Genomic DNA, 17853 nt, shown 5'->3' on the forward strand with positions numbered 1-17853 from the left:
CGACAATACCATACCGCTACACTGTGTTCTCACTCAACTATCTACGTTAGTAAACGGCTAGCCCGGTTCATGGCGTCCGGTCGCAGCTGTAGGTTGCCTTTCTGACGACTTACAGTGGCAACATAAATTTGGTTCAAAATGGCTCTGAGCACTATGGGACTTAACATCTCAGGTCATCAGTCCCCTAGAACTTAGAACTACTTAAACCTAACTAACGTAAGGACATACACATATCCATGCCAGAAGCAGGATTCGAACCTGCGACCGTAGCGGCCGCGCGGTTCCAGCCGAGTAAAAGTGACATTAAATAACGCAGGTGATTTATTTGCTTGAAATAATGTATTCTCAGTTTTGAAATTAACAGAACATCTTTCGTTCTACGAGCGTCGTTCAGTAACGCCCCACTTTTTTTTCCAGAACTTATTTATTGTTAAGAGTCAGAATTTGTTGACAATATGCATCAATATATGTCCATGTCCTATTTTTCTATGTAGTCTCCATTACGCTCTATGGCCGTACACCAACGTTGTGGAAGAGCATGTATTCCCTGCTGGTAAAATCTCTTATCCTGTAGGCGAAGCCATGTTTTCACTGCACAACTGACATTCTCGTCATCTTCAATGTGTGTTTTACGTAGAGAATCTTTAACTGGCCCAAAGAGATGGAAGTCCGAGGGTACCAGGTCTGGACTGTAGGGTGGATGAGGCAATGATGTCCAACCCAATTTGGCTATGTGTTCCCGGATTCTCAGACTTGTGCGTGGGCGTGCATTATTGGGTTGGAGCAAGATTTCCGCTGGATTCTTGTCCGATCGAACACGTCGGAAACGGTTCTTGAGTTTATTCAGAGTCTTCACGTATGTCTCTGAATTGACGGTTGACACATTCACGAGAATGACGCCATGACAATCCCAGAAGACTGTCACCATGACTTTCGCGGCAGATGGGGTTGTCATGAATTTCTTCTTTTGTGGTGAATGAGGATGATGCCACTCCACGGACTGCCTTTTTGTTCCGGCGCAAAGTGGTGCAGCCAGCTTTCGTCCCCCGTAACGATCCGTGACAGAAAGGCCTCTTCGTCGCTCCAACTATTCGGATGAAATGGTCTTTCATTGAATCTTGTGGTCCGTTGTGAACGCTCGTTGAGCCCATCGTGAGCACCTCCTTGAATATCCGAGAGTCTCGATCATTGCAGACGCACTTCCTAAGTTGACCGACAACTGCAGAGCCAATTGTCGAATAGCGATGCGCCGGTCGGCACGAATAATAATGGCCTCCGCACCATTCAGCATGTCTGGACCAGTGGCTGCGACACGACGTACCGAGCGTGGCTGACCATGGAGCTCTGTTCCTGCATTTTCTGAGGTTGTACTTTTTTTATCCATCGCCCAACTGTACTCTGGAAGAGTTCCCCGTGTATATCAGTCAATGGACTCGAATTATTTACTGTTTCTTTTAGGTAACTACTTTAGAATAACCCTGTATCGTTCAGAAATAAAAAAATTAAAATGCTATGATAATTTAATCATTAAGAGGCTTATGTTAATGTTCCACACACTAAGAAACGTTAGAAACTGTATATGTACAGGGTACGTTCCGAAAGTAATGCAATTGAATTTCCCGCGCCGCTCCTAGTTGTCGGAGTGGGAGCGGGCCACATGGAGTAGGTGGGGGGGGGGGGACGCTAAGCTTTGCCGCGAAACCGGTTTCAGTGCTCTCCGAGCTGTGGAAGCGGCAGGACGTCTGTTATTGTAAACCTCTGCGCGCCGACCGTGTCACGGAAGACCAACCGAGCGGAAATTTCAAGTGAACTTTTGCAACGTGTTGAAATTGAACCTGATTATTTGGACAACGTCGTCACTGGTGATGAAACCTGGGTTTTTGAATACGACCCAGAAACAAAACGCCAAAGCTCTGAGTGGCACACTGATCAGTCCCCCAAGCCCAAAAAGGCAAGAATGAGCAAATCAAAAGTGAAAACAATGCTCATTGTCTTTTTCGACAGCAAAGGAGTGGTCCATAAGGAGTTTGTTCCTCAAGGACAGACAGTTAACGCTGCCTACTACGTGGATGTGCTGGAAAGACTCCGCAAAAGGGTCGTCAGGACGAGAAAGGACATCTCCGCTACCTGGCAACTCCATCACGACAACGCGCCTTGCCACAACGCGCTACGAGTCCGCGAGTTCCTGGCCAAACACCTGGTGCCAACGCTGCCCCCCCCCCCCCTATAGTCCTGACCTCACCCCAGCTGACTTCTTTTTGTTTCCTAGGATTAAGTCAGCCCTGAAAGGAACCCGTTTTTCGTCCATAGACGAGGTCCAATCCGCCGTGACGAAGACCTTGCAAGAGGTCCCAGAAGACGCCTTCCAGGGCGCGTACCGGTCATGGCAGAGTCGCTGGAAAAAATGTGTAGAGGCCCAAGGACAGTACTTTGAAGAATTTTAAGTGTTTGTGCAAATCTGTTCAATAAATTACTTTAAAAAAAAATAATTGCATTACTTTCGGAACGCACCCTGTATCTTGAGACAGCGTAACTCAGCGATCGCAAACTACAAAGTCTCGGTTCATCCAGTACCTGACAACGAGAGCACTTAGATGGAATTCCAACAAACTTTACAGACAATGTCAAACTTTTACGAAACTTTTTCTAACTGACACCACCCACAAAATGATGAATGGGAAAAAGTTTATCTTTTTGCATTTATCCAGCATCGGTTCAGTCTCGGCGTGATTATGAACGGTTTTGGTATGATATTTTTAAGGGATGGCCGGATGCCCTTCCTGTCACCACCCGTGATCTCCCAGCAGAGAATATGTGCACCCGAATCTGTCTGCGTGTAGCGTTATTCGCGTGAAAGTGAGCGAAAGTTTTCTAAATGTCTGCGAGTCGCGTAACAGGGACTGGACTTCGGTACCAGCAAGATATTCACTTACAAGGAGAACACACGCCACGCCAGCTGTATTGCTGTAATCCATACATACACTGCGTGGGAAAAACTGTCAAAACCAGAAAGTAATTAATGTAGAGTAAAGAAATTTTGGGAATACATTTGTCTAAGTAACATATTTAAGTGATTAACATTGCAAGATCACAGGTTAATGTATGCGCTAGGTAAGCCATTGCAAATGTGAAATGCTGGTACATTAATAACCGGTGTAACAGCCAGAATGTTGAAAGCAAGTATGCAAACGTGGATGCATTGCGTTGTACAAGTGTAGGATGTCAGTATGGTGTTCTGTGCCTCTTGCACTTGGTAGGTCAATATAGGGACCATTAACGCTGTTTGTGGATGACGCTGAAGTCGTCGCCCGATGATGTCCTATATGTGCCCGAGTGGACACAGATCTGATGATTGAGCAGGCCAGGGCAACGTCTCGACACTCTGTAGAGCTTGTTGGGTTGCAAGAACGGTTATCGGGGCGAGCGTTATCCTGTTGGAAAACACCCCCTGGAATGCTGTATTGAATGGCACCCCTCAACTGGCCTCATTCTATCCAACACACGGCCATATCTGGCACCGAGGTTGAACCACCTTTCATCAGAAGACACGGCAGACCTCCACTCTGCCCTCCGATGAGCTCTCGCTTCACACCACTGAAGTCACAAACGGCTGTGATTTGGGTCAGTGGCCGGCCGCTGTGACCGAGCAGTTCTTGGCGATTCAGTCCGGAGCCGCGCTACTACTACGGTCGCAGGTTTGAATCCTGCCTCGGGCATGGATGTGTGTGATGTCCTTAGGTTAGATAGGTTTAAGTAGTGCTGAGTCTAGGGGACGACCTCAGATCTTAAGTCCCATGGTGCTTAGACCTATTTGAACCATCTGGGTCAGTGGAATGCACGCTACTGGGCGTCTTGGCTCGGAGCTGTCCGTGAAGTAACCGATTTGTGACTGTTCGTTGTGTCACTGTGGTGCCGACTGCTGCTCAAATTGCTGCTGCAGATGCAGTACGATGTGCCAGAGCCATACGCCAAATACGACGGTCTCTCTCGGCAGTGCCACGTGGCCGTCTGGAGCCCAGTGTTGCTGCGACCGCACATTCTCGAGACAACCGCTGCCAACAGTCATGTACAGTGGCTACAATCCTATCACGTCCTTCTGCAATATCACAGAAAGAACATTTAGCTTCTCATAGCCCTATTACACGCCCTCGTTCAGACTCAGTGAGTTGTTGATAATGGAGTCTTTGTCGCCTTAAAGGCGACATCAACTCATCATTCCAGTCTCAAAGTTACTAACGCTCACTCCCGTTACAGCGTGTATTTAAAGCAAAACCTGATTCGCATCGTCATACGACTGCCGTGAAATTTGAATAGATATCACGCCTACTAATTTTCATCTACATCTACATTTATACTCCGAAAGCCATCCAACGGTGTGTGGTGGAGGGCACTTTACGTGCCACTGTCATTACCTCCCTTTACTGTTCCAGTCGCGTATGGTTCGCGGGAAGAACGACTGTCTGAAAGCCTCCGTGCGCTCTCGAATCTCTCTAATTTTACATTCGTGATCTCCTCGGGAGGTATAAGTAGGGGGAAGCAATATATTCGATACCTCATCCAGAAACGCACCCTCTTGAAACCTGGCGAGCAAGCTACACCGCGATGCAGAGCGCCTCTCTTGCAGAGTCTGCCACTTGAGTTTGCAAAACATCTCCGTAACGCTATCATGGTTACCAAATAACCATGTGACGAAACGCGCCGCTCTTCTTTGGATCTTCTCTATCTCCTCCGTCAACCCGATCTGGTACGGATCCCACACTGATGAGCAATACTCAAGTATAGGTCGAACGAGTGTTTTGTAAGCCACCTCCTTTGTTGATGGACTACATTTTCTAAGGACTCTCCCAATGAATCTCAACCTGGCACTCGCCTTACCAACAATTAATTTTATATGATCATGCCACTTAAAATCGTTCCGCACGCATACTCCCAGATATTTTACAGAAGTAACTGCTACCAGTGTTTGTTCCGCTATCATATAATCATACAATAAAGGATCCTTCTTTCTATGTATTCGCAATACATTACATTTGTCTATGTTAAGGGTCAGTTGCCACTCCCTGCACCAAGTGCCTATCCGCTGCAGATCTTCCTGCATTTCGCTGCAATTTTCTAATGCTGCAACTTCTCTGTATACTACAGCATCATCTGCCAAAAGCCGCATGGAACTTCTGACATTATCTACTAAGTCATTTATATATATTGTGAAAAGCAAAGGCCCCATAACACTCCCCTGTGGCACGCCAGAGGTTACTTTAACGTCTGTAGACGTCTCTCCATTGATAACAAACAACATGCTGTGTTCAGTTTGCTAAAAACTCTTCAATACAGCCACACAGCTGGTCTGATATTCCGTAGGCTCTTACTTTGTTTATCAGGCGATAGAGCGGAACTGTATCGAATGCCTTCCGGAAGTCAAGAAAAATAGCATCTACCTGGGAGCCTGTATCTAATATTTTATGGGTTTCATGTACAAATAAAGCGAGTTGGGTCTCGCACGATCGCTGTTTCCGGAATCCATGTTTATTCCTACAGAGTAGATTCTGGGTTTCCAAAAACGACATGATACTCCAGCAAAAAACATGTTCTAAAATTCTACAACAGATCGACGTCAGAGATATAGGTCTATAGTTTTGCGCATCTGCTCGACGACGTTTATGTTGCAAACTTCAACTTGGTGTTGTAATTTTTTTCCGCCGACGTATTGTAAGAATGGAACCACATCTCCTCCTAACCCACGAGACCAATTTCAACCGAAAGTTGGTACACAGATCACATGCTGTCTAGAAAGAACCACCTACCTACTGAAGGAGTGGGGGGGGGGGGGGGGGGGGTGAAAAATCAGTGCACCCGCTACGCAGGAATTCCTATACTTTAATCGTCCAGTGTTTGAAAATGATAGAAATTAGTGAGTTGCAAGAAACTTTAAACACCAGTTCGATCCTTACGTAACTTTTTCTCACTGACAACCTCCGCAAAATGATGAATGGAGTATTCAATGAACTGTGGATGAAGCCCGACGAATCGGCATTAACATGCATTGATCAAAAATAATAGCGCATTGAGAATGGCTAGTTTCTAGCTGAAATCTAGATCTGCCAATAAATTTAAAAAGGACGACTGATAACAGACATCTATTATTTACAAGTCAATATAACAGTTGGTGCGTGCAACATGGAAGGTATTCTGAGAAAGGAAAAAGATTTATTGATTACTGTAGTTTCCTTTTAGAATGAAATAGAATTTTCTTTGAACACTTCCATTTTTAAAATAACTAAGTATGAATGAGACTTAGTTTTTTAGAAGTTTTGTGAAACGACTAGTTAATGACTCAGTGAGATGAATGCTAATGTTTGTTCCTAAAAACCTTGTTTATAGAATGATGGAGTAATTTTCAGTGCATCGCGAGTGCTACCTACAACTCATTCTCAGAAAACAACGTTAACTATGTACATTGAGGGTAGACACTTGTTGCAAAACATGCATCCTTTGCATTCTTCAGCGACACTTGCTTCGCCCACACACTACACCCCCATTTAAAAGAAACAAAATTGAACTGTGTGCACCTTACTCCGGCCTATTGTGTGTAAATCACTTAACTGTTGGACCTTTACTTCTGAACTGAAAGAAAGTAGTACCACCGGCATTAATAATTAGAATAACGGAATAATAATAATAGTAATAATAATAAAATGCAGTTTAGGCCCTACAGCAGTGTAGAAGGCATCACATTGTTATCGTTGTGTTGTACTATCAATTACTTCGCTTATTGTTGCAAAGCAAATAATGGAGCAATTACTGGTCTATTGTGTGAATTATCTTCAACTCGGAGAAGGCATTTTCATGAGATATTTTAGCATGTGTGATACATATGTCTCATTTTTATCGTCAGAGATACATGGCGTCAAATGCGAAGTATGTGTGTAATGGATGGATTGTGTGAGGAAGATGTTCATTCATTCGTTTCACGATCTATAACCTTCACAACATCTGGGAAAAAAATTGGTAAGTAATCAGTATTAAAATCTTACGAAATAGTGATAATAATAAATATCTTTTAAAAATTTAGATTCTTGACCGAAACACAATTGAACACTTTTGTTTTTACTCCGAAGAAAAGAATAGTCAATGTACTGAAGAAACAGGGACTTCAGATAGGATACAGGACAGATAACACGACACAGAAAAAAACTCAGAACACAGGACACACCCACAAATAAATTCAATAGATCAGGAACACATTAACTCACATGCAACACTTGCCAATCAGTATAGATGGGACAGACATGAAGGAACTTAGAAACAAGATACTCAGAACACCTCAGAGGCCTGAAAGGTAAAACCACTCATAACTCATTTGCTGAGGAACTATTAGCTCATAACCAACACTCGACTACAATAGCAACAGATTTACAAATACTGAAATCAAGCCACAGCCTATACCACAAATTGACATTCCATCTTCCACATACAGAAGGCAATAGCAGAAGGCAAACAAGTTTTAAATGGGAACATTACACATTGTAAAGGCACATTATTTAACATATTAAAGGAACTTTACGGAAAAGGCAACACAAACAGCTAAAGGAACTTACACACACACACACACACACACACACACACACACACACACACACACACACACACAAGCGCATGCACACACGCAGAAAAAGAGAGAAAAGCAAAATTCAAATTCTGCGCCATCACTCTAAGGAACAAATGAACGCCGACAGGATTACGAAACACAACAATATAGTACTCACCGTGTTTTGCGAAGGAAAAAGGCGTTCATAAAAACGAAATTGCACAAAGTACATTAATATGTGTGTGCAGCGCCCACAGGACGCGAAAGAAAATGGGTCAGTCACAACAAAATGTAATAACAAATATATACGCAAAACATTTTGCCACATTAACATCACATTATTTAAAAATCAAGGGATGTGATAATTCGCCAATGAAACTCACATTGACATCGATTGACAAGCTATCAGTGCAGGGCACCATACAGATGGTCCTGCAGAAGAACATAATGTTAAATCATACTAAGAAGAAATACGAACAAAAACTTTCTTTAGGCCTCAGTTTGTTAGATTAGCTACAACCTAAAATATGTTCACTTTTTACAGTTTTCAATAAACAAAACCCACAGAGGTGCCGTAACACGTATGAGTAACAAGAAAAAACTGTTTTTGCATAAAAGGCGGTACCTGTATCCTGTAAATACATTTTACCTCTCAGGGCGTAAATACCCCGTCTTCGTCATCTCCGATACTGTGAGACAAATCTCTTCTACTTCGAGCTCTTTGCTTTCCACAAGTTGGCAGTATTAGTACGCACGAAAACAAGAAAAAATAGTATAGTAGAGATGGGCTCTTGTTCAGTAGAAGAGTTATGTTTCACAATAGCGAAGATGAAGAACTGCTCATAGCTATTAACGTAAGCGCTTTAGAGATCATGTTTACTGGAAATATTTTCCTTGTTTTGGTCCATGCCTCTGAAAATGTGAAAAGCAAAGAGGTTGCAGTAGAAGGGATTTATTTCACAGTATCGAAGATGAAGAAGTGTTTATAGTCCCTACTTACGAGACTTTTTTTCTTCGAGTGATCGTCAGCTGTCATATTCCTGAAGATTATTTCAGCGGAGACACACTGTCTAAGCACCGCGACTAGACTGGACTGGCCCTCCAGAGACATCACATCACACTAATACCATGTAGGATATGCGAGGGGCAAAGCCCCGCGTGGCGTAAAAACTCGCACTGAGTTAAAAAGTGGCCGCCATCGATTCAGGAGCTGATCGTCTCGTTGCAGGTTTGCCATGCTGTAATTTATTGTTCCCTGAAAGTTGGTCCGAGCAGGTCGATCCAGAGATGAGAAAATAAGGTAAGTCTGTTTTTCACTACTTAGATGTAACTTCCCTGATGTTTCACTTGAACATTATATAATGTTGGTTTTTGAAATAAGAATCAATGACTGAACGCTACCAGTTGGTTCCCAAAATCAACATGGCACATTTGCGAGAAAATGGCGAAATGGCGCGCAGGTATTTGGCGGTAAACCCACGCAGCTCCAACAATGTGACTACAAATTAAAACTGTGTGCCCGACCGAGACGGTCGGTCGGGCACACAGTTTTAATCTGCCAGGAAGTTTCATATCAGCGCACACTCCGCTGCAGAGTGAAAATCTCATTCTGGAAATGTGACTACAATTCCAAGAACCAAAAATTTCTTGAGACATGTGAAGAGTCACTGACTGGCACTGAAGATGTGATAATAAAACTGTCGAAAACGCACAGGGATGAACACAGCACGATTCCATAACGCAATAACTTTTTCAAAGGTTCCAACACACTATTTACGTAGTTAGCTTCTTACCTACTAATTCTCCTTTCGTGAGGAAGGAAGTATTATTTTTGCGCAAGTACTTTTAATTATTACGTTCAGATTTGTGGGATATTTAAATTCAATGTTGTGTTGTGTAGCTTGGCTACAGTAAAACAGTGTTACACGGGATTATGTCAAATGTTTCTATTCTGCAGTCAGCAGGTTTTTTTTTCTTTTCTTAAGTGTTAATTCCCCTGCGATTAATAATCATACAGTGTTGGAACTTGCATGAGTTATAGGTGGTAACCCATTGTATGACTTCATTTTGAAATTGCATGAAAATCTACCCCTGATTGACCACTGTTAGCTCCACCTACCTTAATACTGCCTAAAACTTTGTTAATAATCTCAATTCGGCGAGGAACAGAGTCCACAAGTATCTTCAGCTATGCCATTTCCAGCAGAAGCCACTCATTGGTGACACATCTCATAGAGCTACCGAACAGCGACGATGTCGACTGCTACGTTTGACCCTCTATTCTGGAAAGGTTCCTGACGTTTCCTGTGAGATTGAGATCGGGTATTTAGCGAGCCAGCCACGGTCCGTTAGGGTACCTGTTATTCGTTGATCCAGAAACGTATGTCTGCAGCCCTGTGAATTTTGGGAGATGGGAATGTCCACAACATACTCATCATGACGTGGAAGAGGGGGCAACACCTGATAACTGAGAATACTGAAATAAGCGTTCTCATTCGTGTTCACTGTTACCTCAATGAGCGGTCGCAAGTCATGGTACGAAAAATATTTTCAAAACATCACGAAACGACATATGGCTTTGAAGAACACCCTCCACACAGCTAGAATTCAACACTTCATTTGACCATCAGTGCACTCGACCTCATGCACCATTTGAAAATAAGCAAAGGTAGCAACTTGTTGGAAAACACTATACCTCTCAAGCCAGCTAAGGTGACCATATTTCAGAGAGTCGAAGTTGGGACCAATTTTAGAACAGCTTACCGCTTGGATTTCAACAGTGCTCCGTAATTGCGATACATTATTAAAGATTACAACGAAATGAATAATAGCCACAAAATAATAGCAATTATGATATAAAACATAGGCTCATTCAAAGCAAGTCAGTAAACAGGACACAACACTTGCTTAGGTAACTGCACATAGCTGTTAACATTTAGTTATTCATACCACAGCACTTCGGCGATGAATGAATTTGATTCAGGAGATATTTGCTTCCCTTTAATTTTAAAAAGTCACGGAATTCGGTTGGTTCAATGGCTTATGGGACTTAACTTCTGAGGTCATCAGTCCCCTAGAACTTAGAACTACTTAAACCTAACTAACCTAAGGACATCACACACACACACTCATGCCCGAGGCAGGATTCGAACCTGCGACCATAGCCGTCGCGTGGTTCCAGACTGTAGCGCGTAGAACCTCTCGGCCAGCCCGGCCGGCACGGAATTCGGAACAGTTTTATTTCAGATTAACTTTCACCATTACTATTGCTTTCAGAGCCTCTACTTTCGATGTCCATATCTTATTAAGGAAAAGATTTGCATTTGCATTTGTATCAGGAATAAGTAACACAATCTCCACAACATCTGTACCCAACGCATATCAGTGATAATTTTTTCTATGCTCTATTTTTCTGTCTGCTGAGAAGTGAACATATGACAAACTGCTGATAACAGTCCCTAGGAACAAGTCACTACCGTTAATTTTGCAATCTGGCAACACATTTCAAAGAGACTCGCAGCATTTTTGTACTTCATCTCACGTAGGTACATGGTGCAAAGGAACCCATTTGAAGCCTGAAAAGGCATTAAAAGATCCGTCCATTGTTCAACGTATTTTGCACTGCTGTAATAAAATTCAGGCACAATTTCACTGAATTTATAACGTTTGTATCCCCCTCTGATACAAGTTTTCTTAAAGCAATAAAATTCACAAATGGTTTCAGTGAACTTAATGACGTTTATATCCTCCTCAGATTCAGCTTTGCTTAAGGCTCTTTTTGTAACGTGTGGGCATGGATGTGGTTTTCCATTTTTTCTGTCATATTCATTCTTAAACCATTAAGTGCTCCTCCAACCTCCCACGCTGTTTTACCACGTTCAATGCCGGCGCATGAAATGTCCTATAACACTCACGCTCTTTTTGTAACGTGTGGGCATGGATGAGGTTTTCCATTTTTTCTGTCATATTCATTCTAAAACCATTAAGTGCTCCTCCAACTCCCAAGCTGTTTTACCACGTTCAATGCGGCGCATGAAATGTCCTATAACACTCACGCCAACCAAATACAAGTAGAAGCGTTAGGGTTTCCTCTAAGAAAATCCAACTCAGTAATACGAAGTTAGCCGCTAGTATTATTGAAGGGCCGGCCTCGGTGGTCTCGTGGTACTAGGCGCGCAGTCGGGAACCGTGCGACTGCTACGGTCGCAGGTTCGAATCCTGCCTCGGGCATGGATGTGTGTGATGTCCTTAGGTTAGTTAGGTTTAAATAGTTCTAAGTTCTATGGGACTGATGACCACAGCAGTTGAGTCCCATAGTAATTTGAACCATTATTATTGAAGGTCTCGAATTCGAACGCGTCCTCAAGTAGGCCGTGTGAACGCTTTTCATAATATAGCGCGTCGTGATAGACACTGAAGCACCAAAGAAACTGGTGCAGGGATGCATATTCAGATACACTGTTTTTCTCAACCTACCTTAATACTGCCTGTAACTGTATGTAAAGAGGCAGAGTACGGCGCTGCAGTCGGCAACGCGTATATAAGACAAGTGGCTGGCACAGTTGTTAGATCGGTTACTGTTGCCGTAGTGGCAGGTTATCAAGATTTAAGTGAGTCTGAACGTGGTGGCGCACGAGCAGTAAAGCAGAGCACCTTCGAGGTAGAGATGAAGTGGGGATTTTCCCGTACGACCATTTAGCGAGAGTACCGTGAATATCAGGAATCCGGTAAAACATCAAATCTCCGACACAGCTGCTGCCGGAAAAAGATCCTGCAAGAACGGGACCAACGACGACTGAAGAGAATCGTTCAACGTGACAGAAGTGCAACCCTTCCGCAAACTACTGCAGATTTCAATGCTGGGCCTTCAACAAGTGTCGACGTGCGAACCATTCAACGGAACATCAACAATATGAGCTTTCGGAGCCGAAGTTCCACTCGTGTATCCTTCATGAGTGCACGACACAAAGCTTTATACCTCACCAAGGCCTATCAACACTGACATTGGACTGTTGATGATTGGGAATATGTTGCCTGGTCGGACGCGTCTCGTTTCAAACTGTATCGAGCGGATGGTAATGTACGGGTATGAAACAACCTCATTTAACCATGAGGACTGTTGAAGCTGGTGGAGGCTCTGTGAAGGTGTGGGGCGTGTGCAGTTGGAGTGATATAGGATCCCTGATACGTCTAGATACGACTTTGACAGGTGACACGTACGTAAGCATCCCGTCTGATCACCTGCATCCATTCATGTCCATTGTGCATTCCGACGGACTTGGGCAATTTTAGAAGGACAATGCGACACCCTACACGTCCGGAATTGCTACAGAGTGGCTCCAGGAACACTCTTCCGAATTTAAATGCTTCCACTGGCCACCAAACTCCCCAGACATGTACAATATTGGGCATATCTGGAATGCCTTGCAACGTACTGTTCAGAAGAGATCTCCGCTCCCTCGTCCTTTTACGGATTCGTGGATAGCCCTGCAGGATTCATGGTGTTAATTCCCTCCAGTACTACTTCAGACAATAGCCGAGTCCATGTCACGTCGTGTTTCGGCACTTTAGTGTACTAGATTAGGGATATGATACTGAAACAACGTATAGATACTTGCTAGAAATATAAAAAAGCTATAGTGAGACGTCACACGACCGAGTATTTGATTTAATCTAAAAACCGGAATACTTAAGCGTCCAAACAGAACCCGATAAGAACAAGGGGATTGGAGTTAAAAAATTGGATGTGTCCGGACCAAATCTGGAAGCCTGTCGTTTAGCTGTTGCCCAGTTACGTTACTGTTTGGCTAAATGATGAAGTATAGCTATACACGATGGTCCATTGATAGTGACCGGGACCAATATCTCACGAAATAAGCATCAAACGAAAAAACTACAAAGAACGAAATTTGTCTGGCTTGAAGGGGGAAACCAGATGGCGCTATGGTCGGCCTGCTAGTTGGCGCTGTCATAGGTCAAACGGATATCAACTGCCTTATTTTAAATAGAAACCCCCTTTTTTATTACATATTCGTGTAGTACGCAAAGAAATATGAATGTTTTAGTTGGACCACTGTTTTCGCTTTGTGATAGACGGCGCTGTAATAGTCACAAACGTATAAGTACGTGGTATCACGTAACACTCGGCCAGTGCGGACGGCATTTGTTTCGTGATAAATTACCTGTGTTAAAATGGACCGTTTACCACCTGCGGAAAAGGTCGATATCGTGTTGCTGTATGGCTACTGTGATCAAAATGCCCAACGGGCGTGTGCTGCTCGGTATCCTGGACAGCATCATCCAAGTGTCCGGACCGTTCGCCGGATAGTTACGTTATTTAAGGAAACAGGAAGTGTTCAGCCACATGTGAAGCGTCAACCACGACCTGCAACAAATTATGCCCAAGTAGGTGTTTTAGCTGCTGTCGCGGCTAATCCGCACATCAGTAGCAGATGAAGTGCGCGAGAATAGGGAATCTCAAAAACGTCGGTGTTGAGAATGCTACATCAACAATGACTGCACCCGTACCATATTTCTATGCACCAGGAATTGCGTGCGACGACTTTGAACGTCGAGTACAGTTCAGCCACTGGGCACAAGAGAAATTACGGGACGATGACAGATTTTTTGCACGCGTTCTATTTAGCGACGAAGCGTCATTCACAAACAGCGGTAACGTAAACCGGCATAATATGCACTATTGGGCAACGGAAAATCCACGACGGCTGTTACAAGTGGAACATCAGCGACCTTGGCGGGTTAATGTATAGTGCGGCATTACGGGAAAAAGGATAATTGGCCCCAATTTTATCGATGGCAATCTAAATGGTGCAATGTATGTTGATTTCCTACGTAATGTTCTACCGATGTTACTACAAGATGTTTCACTGCATGACAGATTGGCGATGTACTTCCAACATGACGGATGTCCGGCACGTAGGTGGCGTGCGGTTGAAGCGGTATAGAATAGCATATTTCATGACAAGTGGATTGGTCGTCGAAGCACCATGGCCCGCACGTTCACCGGATCTGACGTCCCAGGATTGCTTTCTGTGGGGAAAGTTGGTATCGTGATCCACCGACAATGCCTGACAACATGCGTCAGCGCATTGTCAGTGCATGTGCGAACTTTACGGAAGGCGAACTACTCGCTGTTGAGAGGAGTGTCGTTACACGTGTTGCCAAATGCATTGAGGTCGGCGGACATCATTTTGAGCGTTTATTGCATTAATGTTGTATTTACAGGTAATCTCGCTGTAACAGCATGCGTTTTCAGAAATGAAAAGTTCACAAAGGTACATGTATCATATTGGAACAACCGAAATAAAATGTTCAAACGTACCTACGTTCTGTATTTTAATTTAAAAAACCTACCTGTTACCAACTGTTCGTCTAAAATTTTGAGCCATATGTTTGTGACTATTACAGCACCGTCTGTCACAAAGCGAAAACAGTCGTCCAACTAAAACATTCATATTTCTTTACGTACTACACGAATGTGTGATAAAAATGGGGGTTCCTACTTTAAGGAAAACGCAGTTGATATCCGTTTGACCTATGGCAGCGCCATCTAGCGGGCCAACCATAGCGCCATCTGGTTTCCCCCTTCAAGCTAGACAAGTTTCGTTCTTTGTAGTTTTTTCGTTTGACGCTTATTTCGTGAGATATTGGGCCCGGTCACGATCAATGGACCACCCTGTATATACTGCTCTGGGTTGCCAGATATTCTGTTTTTTACCGAAGTGTTCAATATTTCAGCCCCTCGTTTGGTACTGAAGTAGTAGAGGTTCGGTATTTTGAGAATTCCATTCATACCACTAGTTTATTTATTGTTCCGGAGAATCAAGTAATTAAATATTTGGTGCGTTGTTGCCAACCCACGAGTGCTGCATTCGCGACCTTCACCGGCAGCTGTCGGTCTCTCTCTTTCTGTGCATTCGGCTGCCGCCTCCCGCGCCCGCCAGCCCACACTGCGCACCGCTTAATCAGATGAACCTCAGAGTTAAACACAGCTGCGTTTTGACTTGATTGTGTGCAGTGTTTCGTATGCGTGTCCAACCTATTTCTAGTTAATAAAACGTAGTAGAAGGGAAGTATCCTACTAATTCGCTAAGCTAATTTTAGTGTATTACAAGAGCGGAATGAATACAAGAATGAAGCTCTCGTACCTTAACAAAGAGCCGAAGATTATCTTAAAAAGAGGGCTGACTGTGAAATCTCTCCTTTTATCATATTCATTTACGTGGATCTAGGAAAAGTAATTCCTAGATGCCAAAAATACGTAAAAGCATGAAAGGTGGTGGTTCTTGAAGAAGACATTGACAAAAATGCGTTATACGAAGAGATCCGTATGCAAAATGAAACTTCGTAGCAATTACAGAGTTAAGCTTCTACGTCCGCATACTCGTTTTCCTGGAAAACTTTTTCAAACAGAGAAGAAAAGTCTAGCGTAAAACAGTTGTCAAAAGGGTAATTGCGGTTCCTTGCAGCTATACCTACGTGGAGAGACTCTTCAGTCATATGAATTATTTATGGTCTACTCCTGAAAAAAAAATTAAGTGTCAATATGTTAAAAAGCAAAAATATGCATTCGGTGTAATCTAAAGTTTGCAACATGCAACGTCTTTTACCAAAAATTAAAGGTAACAAAAATGTTTTGAAAGCCGTAGCTAGCAACAATAAATATAATTTTTAACGTTTACTAAGTGTTTTATTGTGTTCACCATCAGCTCTCAGAGCAGCAAATCCTTTCACCAGGTAATGTTTGCTAATATTTTCAATTTGAGCTGGCAAACGTAGGGCTACTGTGAGCAATGGCCTTTTAAGAGCTAGCCTACTTCAAATTTCCATCGCATGCATTTCGCTTAGCAGTGTCCGGTGGAAACTGGTTGAGATTGACCTCAATCCCCTGACTGTAGCAGCTAATGCTGGGTTTGAAAGCGATTATCACTGTAATTTCGAGACATTCATTTCCATCCTCTGTCGATTTATGACGTTTTGACGGCTACTATTGTTATGTCGTGCTTCATTGCTGAGAGTGGTACGCCATTCTTGTTGATACATTGGACAGGTGCACGTTGCTGCACAAAGAACTCGGGCAGCTTAATTCACGACATGGTCATGTACACGTTCAAACAAACTCTATTGCTCCTTTTTGTCTTTTTGTCTCGTCTGCACGTCCACCCATTTCACTGCGCTGATCCCATACAACCAGTCCAGTGAAGTTGGCAGCCGACTTTCGAGAAATATGCAACTTTTTCAGAGCTCTTGACGGACCTCTGTACAAAATTTGAATAGTTCCGCAGAATTTCCGGTGAAAACAACAGTGTTCCGGAAAATTTTAATTTTGTAAAAAATGTATTTTCCAATTTGCGAAAAAATGTCATAATTCTGAATAGCTCTTCAAGAGTTCTAAAGAAAACCCGAATTACATTTTTTTTTTTTTTTGCATATAGCCGTTTATGAGATGATTGCAATAATGAGGGACCCATTTTCACCTATATAAAAGAAATATTCGAACAACAATTGTGGTCACAGTTCTGGACAGCACCGCAAGAGTTCTGCCGGAAATGGACCATTAAACCCTTGAATTCGGAATAGCACGACGGTCCGACCCCCAGCTACTCATAGTTAGTCATCTGCGCAAAACTCATTACTGTTTCCTTGTCTAAGGTAACAGACAATGAAGAACATGGTAGCTATGACCGATATAAGAAGTATACGCAACAATACTACTCACGCTCATTTGGACAGTATTGTTACGATCGTTCAGTCGGATCTTAAGGTTATTTTAGGGAAATTCTGCAGAATTATTCAAATTTTATACAGAGAGATCTGGAAATACAGCATATCTACCAAGGACTCTCAAAAGAATGTATACTTCTCGAAAGTCGGGCACATACATCCCATTTCACTGTCATGAGTTATGTCAGCGGGACCAGTTCTGCCGTGCGGGATTAGCCGAGCGGTCTAGGACGCTGCAGTTATGGACTGAGCGGCTGGTCCCGGCGGAGGTTCGAGTCCTCCCTCGGGCATGGGTGTGTGTGTGTTTGTCCTTAGGATAATTTAGGTTAAGTAGTGTGTAAGCTTAGGGACTGATGGCCTCAGTAGTTAAGTCCCATAAGATTTCACACACATTTGAACATTTTGGACCAGCTCTACGTCACCCGCAGCAGTGCGCTCTTTTTAAGCGATGCGACTAATATTTTGTCCAATGAAATGAGATATCTTGCTGTATTGTAGTGGGTGAGCGACGGTTGACAAGGCGT

This window comes from Schistocerca gregaria, chromosome 2, assembly GCF_023897955.1.
Source record: "Schistocerca gregaria isolate iqSchGreg1 chromosome 2, iqSchGreg1.2, whole genome shotgun sequence".
NCBI lineage: Eukaryota > Metazoa > Arthropoda > Insecta > Orthoptera > Acrididae > Schistocerca > Schistocerca gregaria.